The 21920-nt window shown below is 37.7% G+C and overlaps 1 protein-coding gene across 4 annotated transcripts in view; it reads right to left on the bottom strand.

Annotated features, from left to right (window-relative positions):
- The window catches only part of LOC134737562 (golgin subfamily A member 6-like protein 1), a 96109-nt gene that overhangs the window by 15397 nt on the left and 58792 nt on the right, over window positions 1-21920 (bottom strand). For 2 of the 4 annotated variants that reach the window (XM_063653115.1, XM_063653114.1), the window contains exon 2: window positions 606-690. The gene's annotated coding sequence lies outside the window, so the exon portion shown is untranslated. Of the gene's footprint in view, window positions 1-605; window positions 2127-21920 lie in introns of those variants that run through there. The other 2 variants (XM_063653113.1, XM_063653116.1) reach the window with 2 other exon arrangements.

The following is a 21920-nucleotide window of genomic DNA, read 5'->3' as shown; positions in this document are numbered from 1 at the left end:
CATTGATACTTTATGTTTCTTTTTCTCCTTTAGAATTTATCTTCCAGGGACAATCTGACAATGATGAATTTAACTTAGATTCACAGATTTTAAAAATAATCTTTTGATATTCTTGGTATCATTTATTTGCTTATTCTCCAGCTCTGTTGCCCAGGCTGGAGTGCCATAGTCCAGTCATAGCTCAGTGTGGCCTTGAACTCCTGGACTCAAGTGATCATCCCCTATCAGCCTCTCGAGTGGCAGAGACTATAGGCTCACGCTACCACACTCAGCTAATTTTTTACACTTTTAGTGGAGATGGGGTTTCACCATGTTGTCCAGGCTGGTCTCGAACTCCTGGGCTCAAGCAATCCTCCCTCCTCAGCCTCCCAAAGTGCTGGAATTACAAGTGTGAGCTACTGTGCCTGGCGCGATTCTCATTTTTATTATAATAAAATTTTAAGATTGGATAAATAATATAGCCCAATTATTGGAGCCGGACTACATCTACTAAAATTAAATGAAATTTCACTTGTCTGAAATCATGACATACTTTGGAAGATATCTTTTTCATGGTATTAATTAAAATTATGACTATTTGGAACTCATCAAAATCTGTGGAGCACCTTAAAGACGTAGGCGGCATCCTCCGGAGCAGTCAAAACAGTTACAAGAAGAGGTTCTCAGGACAGCTTTGTCAGGAGAGATATGCTATGCATATAAAGACATAAGGGAGACAGAAAAGAAACAATCATTTTACACACAGGCCCCAAGATGAAAGCTATAGGCTGGGTAATGCGGGCACTGATTTTTGCAAATCACATGCTTTCCATATGGCAACTCTATATACTGTGCTTTTGCATTAGAGAGTAGCAGCAAGATTTTCAGTTTTCTGTTTCTTTGTTTGTTTGAAGACAGGATCTTGCTCCACCACCCAGGCTGGAGAGAGTGATGTGATCATAGCTCACTGCAGCACTGAACTCCTGGGCTGAAGTGATCCTCCTGCCTCAGCTACCTGAGTAGCTGGACTACAGGCATACACCACCGTGTCCCACTAATTTTTGTATTTTTTGTAGAGACAAGTTCTCACTATGTTGCCCAGGCTGGTCTTGAACTCCTGAGCTCAAGCGATCCTCCTGCTTCAGACTACCAAAATGCTAGGATTACAGGTGTAAGCCACCACACCTGGCCAACATATTTGTTTTCAAAGGATGGTTACTAGTTACCACAAGAAAAATAGGGAAGGCTGGGGCACAGTGGCTCACACCTGTATCCTCAGCACTTTGGGAGGCCAAGGCAGGAGGATCACCTGAGGTCAGGAGTTCAAGACCAGCCTGGCCAACACGGTGAAACCCCTTGTCTTCTAAAAATATAAAAATTAGCCAGGCTTGGTGGCATGCACCTCTAATCTCAGCTACTCAAGAGGCTGAAGGAGAATCACTTGAAATCAGGAGGCGGAGGCTGCAGTGAGCCAAGATCGTGCCATTGCACTCCAGCCTGGGTGATAGAGCAAGACTCCATCTCAAAAAAAAAAAAAAAAAGAAAAATAGAGAAGATTTGTTAGTAGTCTGTGAGTTCCACAATCATGTCAAGCATATTAAAAATTCCTCAAATTCCTAACTACCTTTTCCTGTCTTTTTTGAAAAGAGGATTTATCTTCATCAGAATTTTTCTTTACATTTAAAACACCTGCATCTTCAGTTGCCTCATCATCCGGTGAAGCAAAGGTCACTCTTTTCCAGCTTTCTTTACCTTGTTTACTGTCTTCACTTTCTTCCAGGTCATCATCTCCATCCCTGCACTACCAAAACTCTTACAAAAAAAAATATACTGCTTTCCATTAGAAAAACAAAAGGAAACATATTTTCCCTTAATAAAGTTCTTCTTTTATATGCCTAATGCCACCAAATGCTCAGAACTTCCAAAATCATTCAGGTATGGAGGAAGAGAAGGTATCATTTAAGTGACATGCTATGTAAGAAACAGAACAAAAAGTGTCCAATATATAGAAAATAAATTATTCATCAATCTATAATACAAACCTCCTATCTCACAAAAATAACAGGATATTTTGGGCACAAAACCAAATCAAAGTTCCTGGTAAGAAAGGTTTGATTGCTACTGCCAGTAATATTTTTCTTCATTAAATGATCTCTAATGTCCCTTTAAATGCAGACTTTCCTCTGGCTATCTTGAGAATATCTGATAGGAGAGAATCTAACTTCTTAAAACAAACATATGTGAAAACCACAAGTACCAATACATGATTGGGCAATTCCAGCTAACAATGTAAAGGATGGTTCTAAATACATTTCAGAAATGCTTAGTTCTTCTGCTGCTTCTTCAGCAATTTCATCATCTTGTTTGAACCAGATCATCATCGTGATCACTTGCTATGTCTTCATCACTTTCAACTGGATCAAAAAAATCTTTGTACTTCATATTTCTGGAACTTTTATCTGACAAAAATAAAAAGTTTTTAAAACTATTAACTAGGAATAGAAAAATACATCATTAACACATGCATATATATTTGTGTGTATACTGTATGTCTACATTACTTTCTAACTTAATAACACTACAAACCAAAAATAGTTATTAGGTGAAATTGGCAACTAAAAACATTACCATAAAACTGTTATAAGAACAACTGGAACACAAACTGAATGGAAGTACAGATTCATTTATAACTGATAAGATAGAGCACAACATTTCTTAGCTTCAAATCTTCTAACCACAATTACATCTCTCCTAGAAAAACAGAACAAAAGCTAATTTGAGGAGGAGGAAAGTGCTCTCTCCTCTCTCAAAACTTTACCTGAAGTTTTTTACTTCCAAACAGTCCCCCTTCATCTTCATCAGAATCAGTATCTTCAGAAAAATCAGTATCTGCCACCTCATCATCATCTTTTCATTCCTCTTCTTTTTCTCTGTTTTCTAAATAGGCCTCCATTTCAGAGAGTTGGAAGAATTTCTCATCTACTATGGACTTTTCTCTTGGTTTTCCATGTCCTTTGCTTTGCACCTTGCTCTGCTGTTCCAATTTGTTGATATCAAAGTCAAGATCAGAATCCTCATCACTGAGAACTGGGCTTTTCCTCAGATCGAATTTGCTTGAGTTTTTTGTTTTGTTTGGTTTTTTCGAGACAGAGCCTTGCTCTGTCACTCAGGCTGGAGTGCAGTGGCGTGATCTCCTCTCACTGTAAGCTCTGCCTCCTGGGTTCACGCCATTCTCCTGTCTCAGCCTCCCAATTAGCTGCGACTACAGGTGCCCACCACCACGCCAGGCTAAATTTTTTTTGTATTTTTAGTAAAGATGGAGTTTCACCATGTTAGCCAGGGTGGTCTCGATCTCCTGACCTCGTGATCCACCCGACTCAGCCTCCCAAAGTGCTGGGATTACAGGTGTGAGCCACTGCACCTGGCCTCAGTTTCACCTTCTTTAACATGTAAGGGCATAAATAAATGTGAATGCCTAATCCAAATTCATTCCTCTCCAAAAAGCATCCAACTCTGGCCGGGCATTGTGGCTCATGCCTGTAATCCCAGTACTTTGGAAGGCCGAGGCGGGCAGATCATCTGAGGTAAGGAGTTTGAGACCAGCCTGACCAACATGGTGAAACCCCATCTCTACTAAAAATAAAAAATTAGCCAGGCGTGGTGGTGTGTCTGTAATCCCAGCTACTCAGGAGGCTGAGGAAGGAGAATCACTTGAACCCAGCAGGCAGAGGTTGCAGTGAGCCTAGATCACACCATTGCACTGCAGCCTGGGCAACAGAGCAAAACTCCATCTCAAAAAGAAAAAGCATCCAACTCTCTGAAAGTTGGTTTTGAAGGAGGCTTCTCTCCTACTCATACCCAGACCCTGCCCCTGAGGACCCCTCATCCCTAAAAGGTGAGGCGTCCAATCATCTGGGAGGAAAAACAGCTTCAATTGCTGCCCAGCCCTACAACCCAGTTCTTTTGTTAACTCTTTGTTGTGTGATCTTTGTCACTCCATCTCTTTAAAAGCTGTGTGCTGTGGGGTTTTTTTTCTTTGTTTTTATTTTTGTTTTTGTTTATGACAGGGTCTCACTCTGCCACCCAGGCTGGAGTGCAGTTGTGTGATCTAGCTCACTGCAACCTCTGCCTCCTGGGCTCAAGCAATCTTCCCACCTCAGCCTCCTGAGTAGCTGGGACTATACGTGCATGCCACCACACCCAGGTAATTTTTGTATTTTTTATTGTAGAAATGGGGTCTCGCATGTTACCCAGGTTGGTCTCAAACTCCCGGGCTCAAGCAATCCTCCTGCCTTGGCCTCCCAAAGTACTGCGATTATAGGCGGGGATTATGGCTGGCAAAAGCTGTGATCTTTATGGATTGGGAAGAACATGAAGAAAATAGAGGCTTGCTTGGCTGGCTAGATCTTGGGAGATTTTGTTGCCATCCTAGGTCTTGGGCCTCTCTTACCTGGAGCTGCTGCAGATATTTCAGTCACAGCTCACAATCCTGATTTCAGCTCTCCCCTCCCCCATCACAAGACAACCGGGAGCTTTATCAGAAAGCCTAAGCCTGACATTGTGATCTGTACCCCGTGCCTCCCCTGGGAGCCTCCACCCTCCACTGGCCTCTGTTTGTGACATTCACCTTGATGTCTGAGTGCCAAGTTCCTCCCTTTTGGTGTCCCGCAGCAACAAATCAGATGAATACCAAAAATTACATAATTCCTAGGAGCCAACCAGGGGAAAAGTGAAGACCAACCATCCAAGGAAAAAGGGTATAGATTATCTATCACCCCTGGTTCAAGTTAATTAAAGAAATGCAGGCTGATCATGGACTCAAAAACAGCCTGATCCAGAAGTGTGGGGGAAAAAATGCCAGCTCCAGCAGCTTTGTCCTTAGACCCTGAGGTGGAAGCAAAGTTCACATCTACTGTCTCCATTCTGATGGAGGCCACCCGTGGTCGGCGGGTGCATTGGTTCACTCTGCGCATGCATGAATATAGCCTCAAGATCTTCCCAGGCTTCCCACCCATCCTTCCTGCAGAGGTCACTATATGTTTGGATAGATTCCAGGGTGTCGTGGGGCCACGTTTGCCAATGGGCGGGGTGGGGGGCACCACCATGAAAAGGCTGTGCACTTGGGGCCCTCAGGAGTACCCCTGTCTCCATGAGCCTGCTTTGGCAGGACAGGCTGATCCTGCTGTGCTAAGCCTGGTCATCTCACTTCCACTTCTATTCTGGGCCAAGCACTTCTGGTGCCTCAGGCTCCTGCCCTGTGCCAGCCTGTGGGTGGTACGATTCTGAGGTCCACGTTGGGTTAGAGCAGTAGATCTCAGCCAGGAGACACTGTCACAACTAGGGAGAAGGTGCTGCTGGTATCTAGTGGGTCGAGACCAGAGATGCTACTAAACATGCTCCAATGCATGGGACAGCCCTCAGAACAAAGGTCTATCTAGTCCCAAACGTCAAAGAGAAGCCCTGGCTTAGGGGAAGGGGTGTCCTCCAGAGAGCACGGCTTTAGGCTTTCAGCCCCTCTAAGAATGAGGGTTCTTGCTTTTTTTCTCCATCTCTCATCGGCCCAGACGTAGGGGAGGGAAGAGTTACACCAGGGTAGGATCCAAGTACTCCTGAACCTCTAAGCCAAATGTGGTTCTCCAAATAGCACAATTTCCCCTAAAAATGAAGTCTGAAATGGAATGGGTGAGAAACATGCTTCCTTCCATCTTCTAGTACGTTGGCTCTAAAACTCATCTTAAAAATATGACAAGGCATTCATTGTAGCACTGTTCATAACTAAAAAAGATTTTTTAAAACCCTAAATGTCCACTTATAAGGGCCAGATAAATTATGATGCATTCATGCAATGAAATTATATGCAGTTGTTGAAAGACTGAGGTAGCTCTAAATATAATGATATGAAACAATCTCCAAGACATATTATTAAGAATACCAAGGCCAGGCATGGTGGCTCACACCTGTAATCCCAGCACTTTGGGAGGCCCAGGTGAGAAAATGGCTTAAGCTCAGGAGTCTGAGACCAGCCTGGGCAACATAGTGAGATCACATCTCTACAAAAATAAAAAATGTAGCCAGACATGATGGTGCACACCTATGGTCTCTGCTACTTGGGAGGCTGAGGTGGGAGGATCATTTGGGTCCATGAGGTTGAGGCTGCAGTGAGCTATGATTGTGCCACTGTTCTCCAGCTTGGGTGACAGAGCAAGACCCTGTCTCAAGAAAGAAAGAGGATGTGGCCGGGCACAGTGACTCACGCCTGTAATCCCAGCACTTTGGGATTAGCCAGGTGTGGTGGTGGGTGCCTGTAATCCCAGCTACTCGGGAGGCTGATGCAAGAGAATTGCTTGAACCTGGGAGGCAAAGGTTGCAGTTAGCCGAGGTCGTGCCATTGCACTTCAGCCTGGGCAATGAGTGAAAATCTATCTCAAAACAAAACAAAAACAAAAACAAAACAACGACAACAGCAACAAAAAAAGATTCTGTGTTTTAAAAAAAGAAAAGAAAAGAAAAAGAGTATCCATAATATATTATTACAGAAAAAAATGAAGCTGAAAAAAATAAAAATAAAGAAAGTTGCAGAACAATGTGATTTGGGGGAAAATTTGCATGCAAATGCAAATAAATTTGCAAAGAAAGAAGACTAGAAGGATACACGCAAAAGCATTCATACTGGCTACATCTGAAGAGAGGAAGTAGAGGTGGGAGCGGGAGTGCACTTTTGCTTTATGCAAGTCTATAATGCTTGATTTCTCTTTCAACAAATGTGTGTATTCCTTTTGTCATAAAAAGAAATTAATCGGCCAGGCACAGTGGCTCATGCCTGTAAACTCAGCACTTTGGGAGGCCGAGGTGGGAAGATCACCTGAGCTCAGGAGTTTGAAACCCGCCTGGCCAACATGGTGAAACCCCATCTCTACCAAAAATACAAAATTAGCTGGGCATGGTGGCACGTGCCTGTAGTCCCAGCTACTTGGGAGGCTGAGGCAAGAGAATCATTTGAACCAGGGAGGTGGAGGTTGCAGTGAGCCAGGATTGTACCATTGCACTCCAGCCTGGGCAAAAAGAGCAAAACTCTCTCTCTCAAAAAAAAAAAAAAAAAGGAAAGAAAGAAAGAAAACAACTAATAACAACTGCAACCTTAAAGCATGAGAAACCAGGGCAGGAACGACTAGGTCAGTTAGTCTTGGAGGACAACGATATACATTAAACACAGTGTTGGAGGGCCACTGTGGTGAGAGGTGAGAATAATGAACAAATAGTGCCTGCGGCACTAAAGGCTCTGGCTGATTTAGAAGGAAATGGGATAAACTGAGTCAAACACAAAGCAGAAAAGAGGGAACTCCCTTCCATATGCAATTGATCTCAGGACATCATTGAGTCTACAGCCTGGCTGGAAGTCACCCCCATTGGGATAGACGTCAATGTGGCCCCTGGGCATGTAAATACCAGTGCTCAAGCTGAAGGAATGCATGTAGGTGTGGGGGACATCCACAAAATCTGCATCGTCAGGGGAGAGCCTCTTGTGGATGTCTGTCCCTTCAGAAAATTAGCCAGGGGTAGTGGCGGGCACCTGTATTCCCAGCTACTCGGGAGGCTGAGGCAGGAGAATGGCGTGAACCCAGCGGGCGGAGCTTGCAGAGAGCCGAGATCTCGCCACTGCACTCCAGCCTGGGTGAAAGAGTGAGACTCCGTCTCAAAAAAAAAAAAAAAAATTCCTTCAGGGATAAAAATAATTTCTTATGTTTTTACCAGATTGTTGCAGCCTAGTCAAGCTGCTGTAACAAAATACATCAGCTGGGTGACTGGGTGGCTTATAAACGACAGAAAAGTATTTCTCACAGTCCTGGGAGCTAGGAAATCCAAAATCAAGGCGCAGGCATGTGCAGCATCTGGTGAGGGCCCATTTTCTCACAGATAATGCCTTCTCCCTGTGTCCTCATGAGGTGGAAGGAACAAAGGAGCTTTCCTGGGCCTGTTTTATAAGTGCACTAATTACGTAAGAGGTTCTTTCACCTCCCAAAGACCTCACCTCCTAATACCATATCTATATGAGTTTTAGTACCTAATTTACACTTAATATGAAATTTAAGGGAGCACAAACATTCAGGCCATAGTATATATATCAATATCATTTTTTGTATCTTCTCTATTTAATATTTATAATCAGTATTGAACATCACAATGTCTCTCATTTCCATTTTCTTCTGTCTCAAATCTTCTTTATTGTGACATTTTTGATCATTTGTATTTGATTTTTTACTTCTCTTCAAATAATCCTATTTTCTTATATAAAAAGTTGGTTGCTCCATTCTCCCCTCATTAATTTTGTTTGTAACATACTAACCTTACTCAGTGCTGTAAGTTAAACGCAGCATTCTTAACTGGACCATCAAATAGGCTACCTCTTGTAAATAACTATAAAGCTGTTCATACAAGGTCTAAAACATAATTCAATTTGAAAAAATTAAAAATAGGTATTAAATATCTATCCAAAAAAGAAAAGTATAACCTAATATTTTTATGAATTTTGAATCTAAAATTAAATGCTGGTCAATAATGAATTTTTTTATTGTGAAACAAAATATTTAATGAAGGTGTTTTACTGTGATATATATTATTTATAATTTGATAGCCCTTACTCTAGTAAAATGCACAGTGGATTAATAGTTCAGAAACCAAGGGATGTTTTCAGTTTCTGCTATTATTCAGCTATTTCACTTTGGGAGTCACCTACATCTCCAGGTCTAGTGCTTTTCCAGTGGCTTGAGTAGGAAGACAGCCTGGATTATGTCTTGGCACCCTCAAAAGCAATGAGACAATGAAGACTGTCAATGCAAATATAATATTTATCTGTTTATGGAATCCCTTTGTTATTTGCTTTTATATTTGGATATCTCACTTATACTAGAAATCAATAAAATAATGAACTGCCACTCTGAAGATTCAGAAATCAATCTTCTTTCTGACAAGTATAAAACTACTCCATGTAATCGATTTTGTGCTTCATTTTCTTTGTTTGCTTTTCAAATAATTACAAAGCTTTCTACTAAGAAATGTTCTCTTTCACATCCCCTTGAAACGGAGATGTTGAGTAAGTCTTTGAGATACCCAGGACTCTAATGGAATGGCAGCTGTTCGATATATTGTAGGGTTGGTTGAGTAATTAAATAAAACATTAATTTTTTTTTACATTTTATTTTACCTAGTACTGTTGCAGAAGTAGGGGGTGGTTATACAAAGAGACTTATGAGCCGGCCTCCTGCCTTTTAATCACTCACATTCTAATAGAAAGAACCCACAGATATTTAAGCATGCTTGAAAAATCATGGAAGACTCTGTGTAGAAGGCAATGTGTGAGTTATCAAAAAGCCAATTAGCATATAATCCATTTAAGACAGAATGGCCATTTCAGGAAGAGGCTATAATGTAAGCATTGCACAAATGACTCAGGTGAGAATAACACCAGAAGACATATAAATAGCTTTGCATGTCAGGTGCATGGGGATAAGTAGGAGATATGATGAGAGGAGATGGAGGGAACAAATAATTAATGACATTTTATATCTTGCTAAAGTTATTGAATTTTATCCTGGGGATTTTAGGTGGAGAAGTGACCCTACCAGGAGTATGTCTGAAAAACATTCTTGTATCAGCAGCATGAAGGATACATCTGACAGGAATCTGAAGCAGGATGAACATTTAATAGATGAGAGAGATGCATAGAGCAGCAAAGACAGTGCACATTAGTGAGCCTTCAAAAATGTTTATTGAGTTGAAATGAATGGAAGACGTTTGTTGAAACTTTCCTTTCTCACGTCTTATTTTTAGAAAATGTCAATAATAGCTCTTCATTGGGTTGCTTCAAAGTTACTCAGCTGAACCCCAGTGAGGGTGTGAGATAGTTGGAGTCTGGGTGAACGACCCATGTCATCACAGGTGCTTCAAAAATGTCATCAAACATTCATCTACAGATGGCCCCGTTGTTCTGCATGGTCTTTACAGGTCCTGAGTCTTATGCTGCAGTCTGATGCACAAAATAGTATTCTGCTTTTTGCAATGAAATCAATATGCACCTTAATTATTCCCTTCATGTTTGGACAAAGGACATGTCAGCAGGGATTGCGCTGGCTTTGGTTGTCATGCACACTCCTTGGTTGCTAACTCTGTTTAAAGATTTTGTTTATTTTTGCGTCTGTGTCATTTTCAGAAAGTTTTGCCAATAAAATAAATCATTTAGAAGTTTCCTCAATAATTCTCAAAGGTAGGATATACCAAAGAAGAAGCTGCTTTCTGATAATTAAAAGCTGACTGCAACATTTTAATTTTTAAAACATTTTCACATTTTTATAAATGTGTCATCATAACACTGTCATATAAATAAAAAGAAATATAATTTTTCCCATGTTGGAAATGAATGGTTTAAAGATTGACTTTGGAGGAGTGGGTAAAAAAGTGCTTGGTTCAAAAGGAAAAAAAATCTCACCACTAAATATCACTATTTCAATATCCATAGTACATTTATTGGTGGTAATATTTTGTTAGTTTGGCTTTGGCAATAAAAAATATTATACACATAAAATATTTTATCTTTTATATCCATATGTTTCCAAGCCTCATATTCTAAAAAGCCTAAAAACAATGACAAGCCCAGTAACACTGATGACCTTGGCAAGCAGAGTGTAGCCTCTTATGTAGCATTTTACATTAAAACAAATCAGGGACCCCAAATAAATGATTAAATCTGGATACGGTGCAAAAAATGTACAGAATTGGTCTGAAGCAACTTATTATCCTAAAAATGTAACGAAGATTTCAAAAACTTCATATCAAAAACTCTCATGGTACAACTGGAAGAGGATTCTATTGTTAGGAAGAGGCAATTTTAGTAGCAAAACAAGTGGAAGTTACTGAAAAATTGATTGACCTTAATTAGTGATAAAAAGTGATAATTTTTTTACTTAATAAAAATTCCTTAATCACATTTGGTGAATACTAGGTAACCAATGCATTCTGTAAACTGAGAAAGAAAGGGAAGAACTCTAGCATTCATCCTAATATTCTTATACAACTGCAACTAAATAATTGATGAAATATTTTTTAAATTAAGAATTCCAGCTGATAAAGAAAAAAAGATTAATAGAATTGTAGTATCAACATATTGCACCACGAATGAAATTGTAGACACAAAAAATTATTATCAATGGCTACCCAAAATTATGAGAAATGCTGCAGAAGATTAGGCTAACACTTGAACCCACTGTCAATATTAGCATTTTTAAAAAATGGAAAGGAAAGTGTACACATTATTTACATTATAGGAAATACAAATATTTCACTATAAATCCTATAAAATAATTCAATATATTTCTTTAATAATAAGAGAAGCAAGAAGTAGCAAGAGGGAGTTTGCTACCTGGGAAGGGAAGGTGTTAAATGACATGGGAAGTGAGGTGTGGTATGTCAACCAGCTGACAAACTTCAAGACCCAAATATGTCAGAAGGCTCTAGGTAGCAACAATGGATAAAAGGCTGTTCCATGAATAGGACATAGACTGAGACTAAGCATACATTTTGTGTGTGTATGTGTGCTCTGGGTTGTGATGGAGAAGTCTGGAAGTTCAAGATTTCGGCAGCATAGTTACTGAGGGAATAGATGAGCTATGGAGGCTGCCTACCTGAGATGTGTTAGGCCACATACATCCAAAAGCATAGAGATCTCAATCAAAATTAAAGCAATTTGACTAAATTGGGGAGAAAAATAAGATTAGGTAATTGCCTCATAACTGTATATTTCAAGAGCAAAGTTTTGGAATCAGTTATATAGAATCAGTTTATATATATATATTTTTTTATATATATATTTTATATATATATATATATATATACACACACACAAACACACACATACATATACATATAGTGGAGATATGTGTCTATAGAGGTATCTATCTATCTACCTATATTCAAGTTTGAAGATCTATATGTCCAAGTTCTAACATTATATAGCAGTATGTTCTTGGATTATTTACTTCATTTCACTGAGGATATTTCTCAGCTGTTTAAGGAGAACAAACTGTATATATCACAGTAGAGTTGTGATGGTTAAATAAGATATTATATAAAAATGAATATTAAAATATATGTCATATTTTAGATACTCAATATTTTCAATAGAGAATAGAAAGCTACTTATTTGCTTGTGCCGGGGAAAAATAAGAGGAAGAAAAATAGGGAAAACATACACTCTGAGAAATGATAGGGAAGACTTGAAAGGAATAACTTCAGTGTTACAGGAATGAAATTGGAGGCTCTTGGTTTATGGTTATCACTCCTTGGTTTATGGCAATAAAGGAACAATGTTGGAAACCAGAAATCCACATTGGATAACATAGATTTGGGGTCCGGGCAAGATACAACAACATGTGTATTGGTACAGAGTTTTCCAAATATATTGAGGGCAACTGGGATGATGATTGTGCCCAGTGTTTCCCAATCTTCTTTTATTATCACTCCTCTCCCTACCAGGATCCCTTTTAGATGCTTTTATAAAATCACCACCATTCTGTCATGAAATTAAATTTTAACAATGAAGATCTTGTCCTATAGTGTTAAACTGCGGAGACCCAAAGTGTTGTAATTTTTTTTGTTGTTGTTGAGACAGAGTCTCAATCTGTCACCCAGGCTGGAGTGCAGTGGCATCATCTCCGCTCACTGCAAGCTCCACCTCCCGGGTTCATGCCATTCTCCTGCCTCAGCCCCGAGTAGCTGGGACTACAGGTGCCCGCCACCACGACCGGCTAATTTTTTGTATTTTTAGTCGAGATGGGTTTTCACCGTGTTAGCCAGGATGGTCTCCATCTCCTGACCTCGTGACTCGCCCGCCTTGGCCTCCCAAAGCGCTAGGATTACAGGCGTGAGCCACCGCGCCCGGCCCAAACTATTGTAATTCTAAAGAATATTTTCCCCCTCAAGAGCCAATCGTAACCGCATTGTGGACAATAATATCCTTTTGAGAATGCCTGACTCAGTCTAGCAAGATTTTAACCACGTAGGGTTCTTGAGAAGGAATGAAGACTGAGGAGATTAGAGAAGTAAGAAGTATCCAGATGTTAGGAAAACTGATGAGTTAATATATATGAAGGGTTTGGGGTCTCCGTGGGTAAAGACTCAGTGTTAGAAGTGGAGGCATTTTCAGGAAATAGAGAGTAACTTAGTTTAAAAACAAAGGAAGGCAGAAGCTCAAGATAGGGGGAAAAGTGTGAGAAGGCACCTTTACTATACTATGGAAGATATGAATATAAGAGGGTAATATAAATTAATTTCTAGGAAGGGAAGGATGCTTTTGAATTGTTCATATTAATCTTACATTCTAGCTGTATAAATTCACATAGGATGTATATTTAGGTAATGATAATGCTGATGTGTTCATTTTCAAGATTTTCAAGGACTGCGTGGAATAGGATGCTGATATGGGCTGCCACATCATAAACAAGCTGGATTATTCCTCCTTGCCAGTTTAAAACAACCCACTGGGTTTTCAGGGAACACAGTCAAATCTTAGGAAACAAAAAAATACATTTCTCTCCATGTGTACATTCATGAATATTTACTGTTTTATTCCACTGTCTTGATTCAGGTCATATAAATATAATTTAATTTTTAGCTTTTACCCGAAAATCATGAGAATTATTTGCATGTCAATCATTTTATAATCATAAAATATTTCAGAAATAGACTTAGCAAACAATCATAAACGACATTTATTTTTCTCATTGTAGCAGCAGTTACTTCCTGATCCTTTATTTTATATATTTTATAATGGCATTATGATAGATTTTGATTTCTAGGCACATTTCCAGACTTTGTCAGTTCCTGATATTAACGAACAACTCATTGCACATGCTTTAGTATATTCTGAAATGACAATCTACTGAAGATAACGACTTAGATTGCATGTCTTTCCTTTTCACTAGACAATTTTAGACTTTGGAATTTCTGAAAATGCAGCAGAAGTACTTAGATCCACAGGACAAAACCATACCTGGGCCTAGTTTGTACCCACTGCTAGAGGCCAAGGCTGTACAAATAAGCAATGTTTGGGGCTGGACCAATGCGACATGTTTACTGTGCAACGATGATGAATGCATGTTGTTTCAGTCAGGAGACAGAGATGCTCTCTAATCTTTTTTTTCTTAGCTTAAAAAAACTAAAGATGAAATTTGCTGAGGGATATGGGGAACGTAGGAGAGAAACCTCAAGAAGTTTCTCTTTTGATTATCAGATTTCATTCCATTCTAACAGTGGGGAGCAATTAGTCATAAAGAAAAAGACACAAGGGTGGTAATGACAGTTGAAAAGAGTAGCAACAATTAAAATTATCCATATGCAATAACTCTGTGTGTGTGCATGAATGGTTGTGCGTGTGTGTGTGTGTGCACGTCTGTGTGAGGGATAAAGAGTAATATGCTTATATGTGCTAATTGCATTATTGTGCATGTATGCATATTTTATAATTAATTATCAATCTCCAATGGGGTGGAGTGGGTAAAACAACCTGGTATCTACATTTTATTTCAGGAATATGACTGCTATTTCATAAAGAAGATTTATTTCTTACATAATTTTACAAGAACGTTTAGTAGTCATAACAAATTCTGAGTGAAACATGTCAGTTTGATTTAAATTGGAGCTAATGGAAGTTCTGTGTTTGTTACATAAGATAGCGATTGTTATTGCAGCAGGTTTCTGTCAAGAATTTATCCTTTTAAATTTTAACGATTATTTTTCTACATAGTGGTCATTTATTTGCTGCCACCAATTTAATATTTCTAAAACAAATTTCAAAATTATATATATATTAATAATTTCAAATCAGTTACTACTAAACCTATTAGAGTAAAAGCATGTATCATCTATTGTAATGAATTAATTATAGCAGATATAGAAACATTTGGCTGTAGTCCTGTTCCCTTTAGTCCTCCTTTCTGGTCTAATTTGCCCTTAACGTTTTCTCTGTTTTTCCTTTCTGCCTTGATCCTCCACTTGCATCTATTTATCCTTCTTTTTCATCATCCTCTCGCCTCTTCAGTATTCACTACTATGCTTCTTTCCTTTTTCTTCTCATCACTGTTGTTATTTCTTGCTTTGTGTACACTTTCTATTCCTCATACTTTTTTCCACTTCTATGTCACTTTTATCCAACACTGTCCGCTCTTCTTTCTCCATTCTTGATGTTATTCCCTCATAAAATGGAAAGACCTTAGGCAAAGACAATGACTTTTAAAATTTGCATTTCCCATACTTTGCAAAATGTTTGGGGCATACATACTGGTAAATATTGACTAACATTTTCTAATAATGTATTGCTAAATTTGGGAGTAGGAAGTTTTAATATCTAATTCACGCCAGCACTGTGCAAGATACTAAGAAATTTATTATCATAAAACTGTAACATCATTTTGCTAACCACAAATTTATTCACTGTATATCATATCTCCATAGTTTGAACACATTCCTGCTGCCAGATTTATTCATAACAAATGTATGTCTCCCTAGTTCAATTCAGCTGTTCTCTGAAAATTAATTCAGAAAAAAATTGGTTAGAATCTTGGCCTCTGATACATTCTTCTATCAAAAATATCAATCCCACTACTAGTAACTGCTACTTTTATATCTGCATTTTGACTTTGTACTTGCTGAGTGTCATTACTATCAGTCACAGAGCTGTGTTCTGTATATAGCAGTCTTGCTAAAGATTACTTTGTTTTGGGTTTATGCACCAAATAGGATTCATCTCCTACAAGGTTCTCAAACAAGAGCATATCGAGATAAAGAACAAAAATTTTAGACCAAGAGCAAAGCTGAAGTAAAAGCTTGATTGAAAAATATGCCTTAGGGTAATTTACACCTGTAATCCCACCATTTTGGAAGGTGGAGTGGGCAGATTACTTGAACCTAGGAGTACGAGACTAACCATGGCAAATGGTGAAACCCCATCTGTACAAAAAACACAAAAAATAATCAGGCATGGTGACACTAGCCTGTGGTCCCAGCCACTTGGGAGGCTGAGGTAAGAGGAGCACTTGAGCCCAGAAGATTGAGGCTTCAGTGAGCCTGAGCCATAATCCACCACTGCACTCCTGCCTGGGCAATGGAGTCAGAGCCTGTCTCAAAAATGAAAAAGTAAAATATGCCTTGGTAACAAAGTTAACACTAATATCCTACCTCCTAATGCAAAATGTAGACCTTTGAACTCACACATCCAGTTTTATCTGAAAAAAATAAGATAGCCATTTCTAGATCTTCATAGAAGTCCACAACCCTCATCCAGTTACTCAATTACAAAAAAACAAAAACAAAAAACAAACAAAAAACCACAAATAAAATAACACAGTGAAAGTCAAGATATGAGCAAGCACATGGTCACACTTCCTCTGCATGACAAATACTGGAGTAGCATAGTAGATAAAATCAGTCATCTCTAAGTTAGCCTTTTGATAGATTTCAAGAATGGCATCTGAAAAAGAAATTACTCCAAACATAACATATCCCAGAGAGGATATTTTAAAATCTGCATTCCAGCAGCTATAACTGCCTGCTAAAACCAGAAGCTATAACTGAGCCTGTACTAATTAAGGAGAATTTGGCAGAAAAAAAAATATGTACTCTTTTTGAACCTGACCTAATCATTGAGATATGACATGCATGGGGACTTATGGGAAATTTGAATTAATCAGTAGGCTCATGGCATTTACTTGGTGGTATCAAGCAGGTTATTCCAGCAAGACATCAGTGATTTGATATCAAGGGCAGGAAATGGCTGGAGTTATATAGAAAAAAATAATGGAGACTAGTGAGGCTGATGACTCTTTGAATTGTAGAAACACAGAATTATAAAGATGTACTCTCTGATAACAGTGAGAAACTATCGAACGTTTCTGTGCCAAGATCCATTTAAGGTTCTAGTTAGAAGGCAAAATCATGCAAGGGACACATTATCCAAACAGAAACATAGAGAACCAGAGCAAAGAAGAAACCTAGTTTTATAAAAAAATTGAAACTTGAGGTCAGAATGTAGGTATCAGGATAAAAAAAAAATGAAATGGGATGCACAATCACAACTGTGATAATAATTTTAATAATCTTTAAAATACTGGATTAGAATTACAAAAACACACCATGCTTAACGTTATTATAAACCAAAGAAATCAAATTTAACTGCTTATACATAGTAGCTAAATAATGTTCTTGTTGTGCAGAAAAGCAAAAGTATAAAAGATTAATTCTGTCTTGAACAAAACAATCTGCTCTTTCCACAAGCCTACTGTATAACCTCTGTAGGGATCTACTGTCCATCGGCTTCCTTCCCCGTATGTTCCCTAGAGTGTAGGAGTATGTTTGATGTGGTTACCCAGGGGATTTTATTTTTCATGTGGTCACATGAATCACCACACCTGCTTTAAACCCATTGCTACAATTTAAATGATCATGGTAGGAATGACACCTTCAGCTATCGTTTTTCTGTCACAACAGTCTGCCTTAACTTCCCTATATTGTGTCTTCCAGTCTTCTGGTCATCCACCTAAATCTACCCAAATTCCACTATGTCATCTGTTGCCTCCTTGACTGCTTTCTACGCTCTACATCCAGCTATTGTCTGTCATGATATTTTCTGGGTGTCATATTTCAGTGCTCATCTAGCTATTCAAATATTTTTTATTGCTGGTTCCACTGCCACATGGACCTTATTTTGGATTTTATTATGACCTCACAAAAAGGAGTCACTAATGAAAACTAATGAAAACACAATATATTTTCAATTTAATAAAATATTAATTTCTCAGGAAAAGCGTGTTTCCCTGGTTTTTGAGTATTGGATTACTATGTATATAATATATATATTTATATGAGTTATGTATTACAGTTGACCCTTGAACAATGTGGGGATTAGGGGTGCTGATTTCCCACAAAGGCAAAAATCTGTGTATAATTTTTGTCTCCTGAAAAACTTAACTAATAGCCTACTGTTTACCAGAAGCCTTACCAGTAACATAACATTTGATGAACATATCTTTTAAATGTTATATGCATTATGTACTGTATTCTAACAGTAAATTAAGCTAAAAATATAAAATTATTATTATAAGAAAGATAAAATATATTTACTATTTATGAAGTCGGTCACCATAATTTATTAATTCTTATTTTCTCATTGAGTAGGCTGAGGTGGAGGAAGGGGAGTGGTTGGTCTTGCTATCTCATGGGTAGCACAGGCAGATTTGTGGAGGCTATAGAAGGGAAGTCAGGAGAAGCAGGCAAAGTTGGCCCAACTTTGTGAAAATACATAATAATTTCTGACTTTTTTGCTTTTTAATTTCTCTAAAAATGTTCCTATATGGTAAAAATCTGTCTTCCATCATGTTTCAGTCCCATATCAAAGAAGGTTCCTTATAGTAAGAGAAGTCAAAAGCAGTCTTGAATAATTGGAAACCTTTTGACCGATTGTCAAAAGTCAACTTGTTTTCTGGCATTGCTTATTTTACATCTTCCCCATCATCATTATCTGGCACTAGTTTAGAAACACTCATCTCTATCAGGTAATCTTCTGTTAATTCCTCTTGTGTGGTGTCTGTTAACTTTTGAATTTCTCCAAGACTCATATCTTGAAACCATTCATACTTCACCTTTTTTTGCTATATCCACAATCTCTCTTATTATGTCCTAGATTGGCTCTGCCAGAAATCCTGTGAAGTCAAGCACCGTTTTCTGGATACGGTTTTCTCCAGCAGCAATTTATTGTTTCAACCTTGATGGTTTTCATTGCTTTTCTGTAACAATGATGGCAAATTTAACAGTGTAATTCTTCCAGATGTTCTATCAGGGTTCTCTTCCATAGAGTTGAAAATTATTTCCATAGAGTGCCATGCATAATGAGCCTTAAAAGTCCTTACGACCTTTCACCTGCATTAAAAACCTGTTCAGGCAGATACCTTTTCTTTTCAATTATTTTTTATGGCATCTGGGTACTCATCTGCTGCCTTTTGGTTGATAGGAGCTGCTTCTCCTGTTATGTAGACATTTTTAGGCCAAACTTTTTTTTCTAAAATTATCAAACCATCCTTTGCTGGCAATAAATTTTCCAGCTTTGATACTTCATCTTCCTTTTGATTTAAGTTCCATATAATGGTTAGTTTTTTCTTGAATTATACTAGAGTCTATTGGTATGTTTTCCTTATAACAATCCTATGCTAACATAAGAGCTGCATTTTTCTATACTAGCATAAGGGTATGAGATAAAAAATGTATTTCATGAAAAGTGCAAGGTTTCTGTACCTGCTAGCATAGCTGCAGCAGTTTTTTTTCTTACATTGACAATGGTGCTTACACTAGTTTCATTTATTTGAAATGATGGGCAACTGTAGCTGCAGACCTCAATCTTTGGTATGTACCAAGCAATTTGACTTTTTCTTGTAATGCCATGGATTTTCCATGCTTCTGTGGAGCACTTCTAGCATCAATGGCGGCACTGCCTATAGGTCCCCTGTGTTATTCAAAGTCTATGATATTGCACTAAACACAGTGAAAAATAACAGAAGAACTGTGAGAGAACACTTTTTACTTGAATACACAATTTACTGAAGAGATGAACTGTTCACTCGAAGTTGACTAGAGCCACACCATGTTTTTAGTGGATGCCTGTAACACAAACTCACCAAAATAGCAACAGGAGGTGGCTACAAAATCATTACAGTAGTACAAAATGTACTATAATTTTAGGCAATTATGTTTTAATACCGGATTTTTATGTTTGTTTTCATTTCTCTTCATTGTGAATGGTGCCATGTATGGTCTGTAAGTTTTGTATAAATTTTGACATTTTATAATAAATTTGTGTGTATTTCATGATAGTAAATAATAAAATTGACTAGCATCTACATATATTTTATGCATTCATGAGCTACCTAACTTTCCATAAGTTGTATTGATAAATTATATTTTGTGCAGTTTGTCTGCAATTTTTTTCAAAATGTTGCAAATTTTCAAAACATTGTCCAGTATATTTATTGAAAAAATATGTATGTATAAGTGAAACTGTGCAGCTCAAACCCATGTTGTTCAAGGGTCAACTGTATTTATATATATTATGTATTTCCAATATATGTGTTTACATACATAAAACAATCAGGAATGTAAATATGATATCAGCATGCTTAATGTTTACTGACATTGAAAATCCTATTTCTAATCTTTCCAGCTACTTGTAAGAGAAATAAATTTAAGACTAAGTTAAATATTCTAAACCTCATATGGCAAAGCAAGATTTTCATTCCACTTCATCTCTTTTTCTGTTTCTGCTTGACTTTGAGGGGCGTAAAGACAAAGACTCTGTGAGCATGATTCATCAAGTTTTGCTATCAATGTGCTCAACATTTTAAATATTATATATATTTTTATGTATAGCAAAGACATTATATTGTGTACATGATAAACATTTATTTATTTTTAAAAGCTCTACCTTAAAGAACCTCAAAGTTGAAATAGCACAGAGTGGGACTTAGTAGAAAACTGCTGTCAGTGCTCCAAGATGAAACCAAAATGGTGAAGTCCTCCAAAATGAAGCAGAATAATAACTGCTGTCAGTCTTCCAACTTTCATGAAGTCAAAACAGTGATGACGATTACAAGGACCTCAGAGTATTGAAGTTAGGAGTCTGGGTCAGGGCAGAGAAGATAAAAGACTAAAGCAAAGAAGACAGAAGAAGATAATGGAAGAAGGGGCTCTGGCCTGGCATCACCATCAAAGCTGGACAAACAGCATTTCATGGGAAAAGACGAGTATTTTTTTTCACCCTTTTCTGGAGTCTGGGAACATTGTGACCTTTTAGTAGTAAGAATGTATTTTTTCCTATAATGGGTTTATCTCTACACTCACTCAGACTATGCTGGCTTAACTACAGACTCAGGGATTTTTGCATCATTGGAAACAAAGTTCAAATTAAAGTTAGTGTAATAGCTATGTGCATAATGGATGTAATAATGATCCAAGAGTCTTATAAGAATATTCTCAGCATATTCAGGCTGAAAATGCAAGCAGAGCTGTGACCCTTACTTTTTTATGTTGAGTAAACAACATTGCCTCCAGTGCCTGGGAAGATTACAACTATAGATCAAAGCACAAAGAACACTGTTATGAATGTGAGGCACTTGTGAATTTCTACTATTAATACAAATTCAAAGAAAAATAAATAAAGACAGTATCTAAAATCAGCTTCCCAGTGCCAGTCTTAGAATTTTCAATACAAATATGCATCCTTTTATAGAATGATGGGTACCTGAAAAGTCCTGTAAATTTTTACATTCAAAGGAATTGTACCACGTATTATATTTAAGAGAGAGATTATTGAAATTTGAAAGTGAATTACTGTGCAAAATGAAGAATTTTATTTTAAAGTAAATATTCACTTGAGCTTAGTTAACATTTTTTTTGTCTAAAGATTGCATTCTTTTTATTGCTGTAATGTTTTAAAGAAACTAAAATAAAAGATGCAGAATATTTTTAAAGTTAATTTTTATATACAGAACATGTTTCAAAAAGGGAAAGAGATTCCAAGTTTTAGGAAAGATGTAATAGAAATACTTCTCAGTGTTCTTCATGCTATGTACAGCTAAAATTGTAAAACAACATAAAAACGTGGAGAGAAGAAGGCAGACATGCTAAAGGCCTTGTGCCAGAAGAATTACATGAAGGTGAGTTCCACTGGGGTTTCTTTTCACTTCATTTTAACTGGACTGGATACTGGAGAAACTTACAACCTAGAAACAGCAAAGAGTCACACCAAGAAAAAAGAAAAGCTTGTCCTCTCTAGACAAAGGGCCAGGAAAGGAAGATCCTAGCAAGCAGTAAAATTTTTCAATAATGATACTTCTCTACTCCTACCCTAG

The sequence above is a fragment of the Pongo pygmaeus genome, chromosome 16 (genome assembly GCF_028885625.2).
Source record: "Pongo pygmaeus isolate AG05252 chromosome 16, NHGRI_mPonPyg2-v2.0_pri, whole genome shotgun sequence".
NCBI lineage: Eukaryota > Metazoa > Chordata > Mammalia > Primates > Hominidae > Pongo > Pongo pygmaeus.
This window is presented reverse-complemented; position numbering and strand designations above follow the sequence as displayed.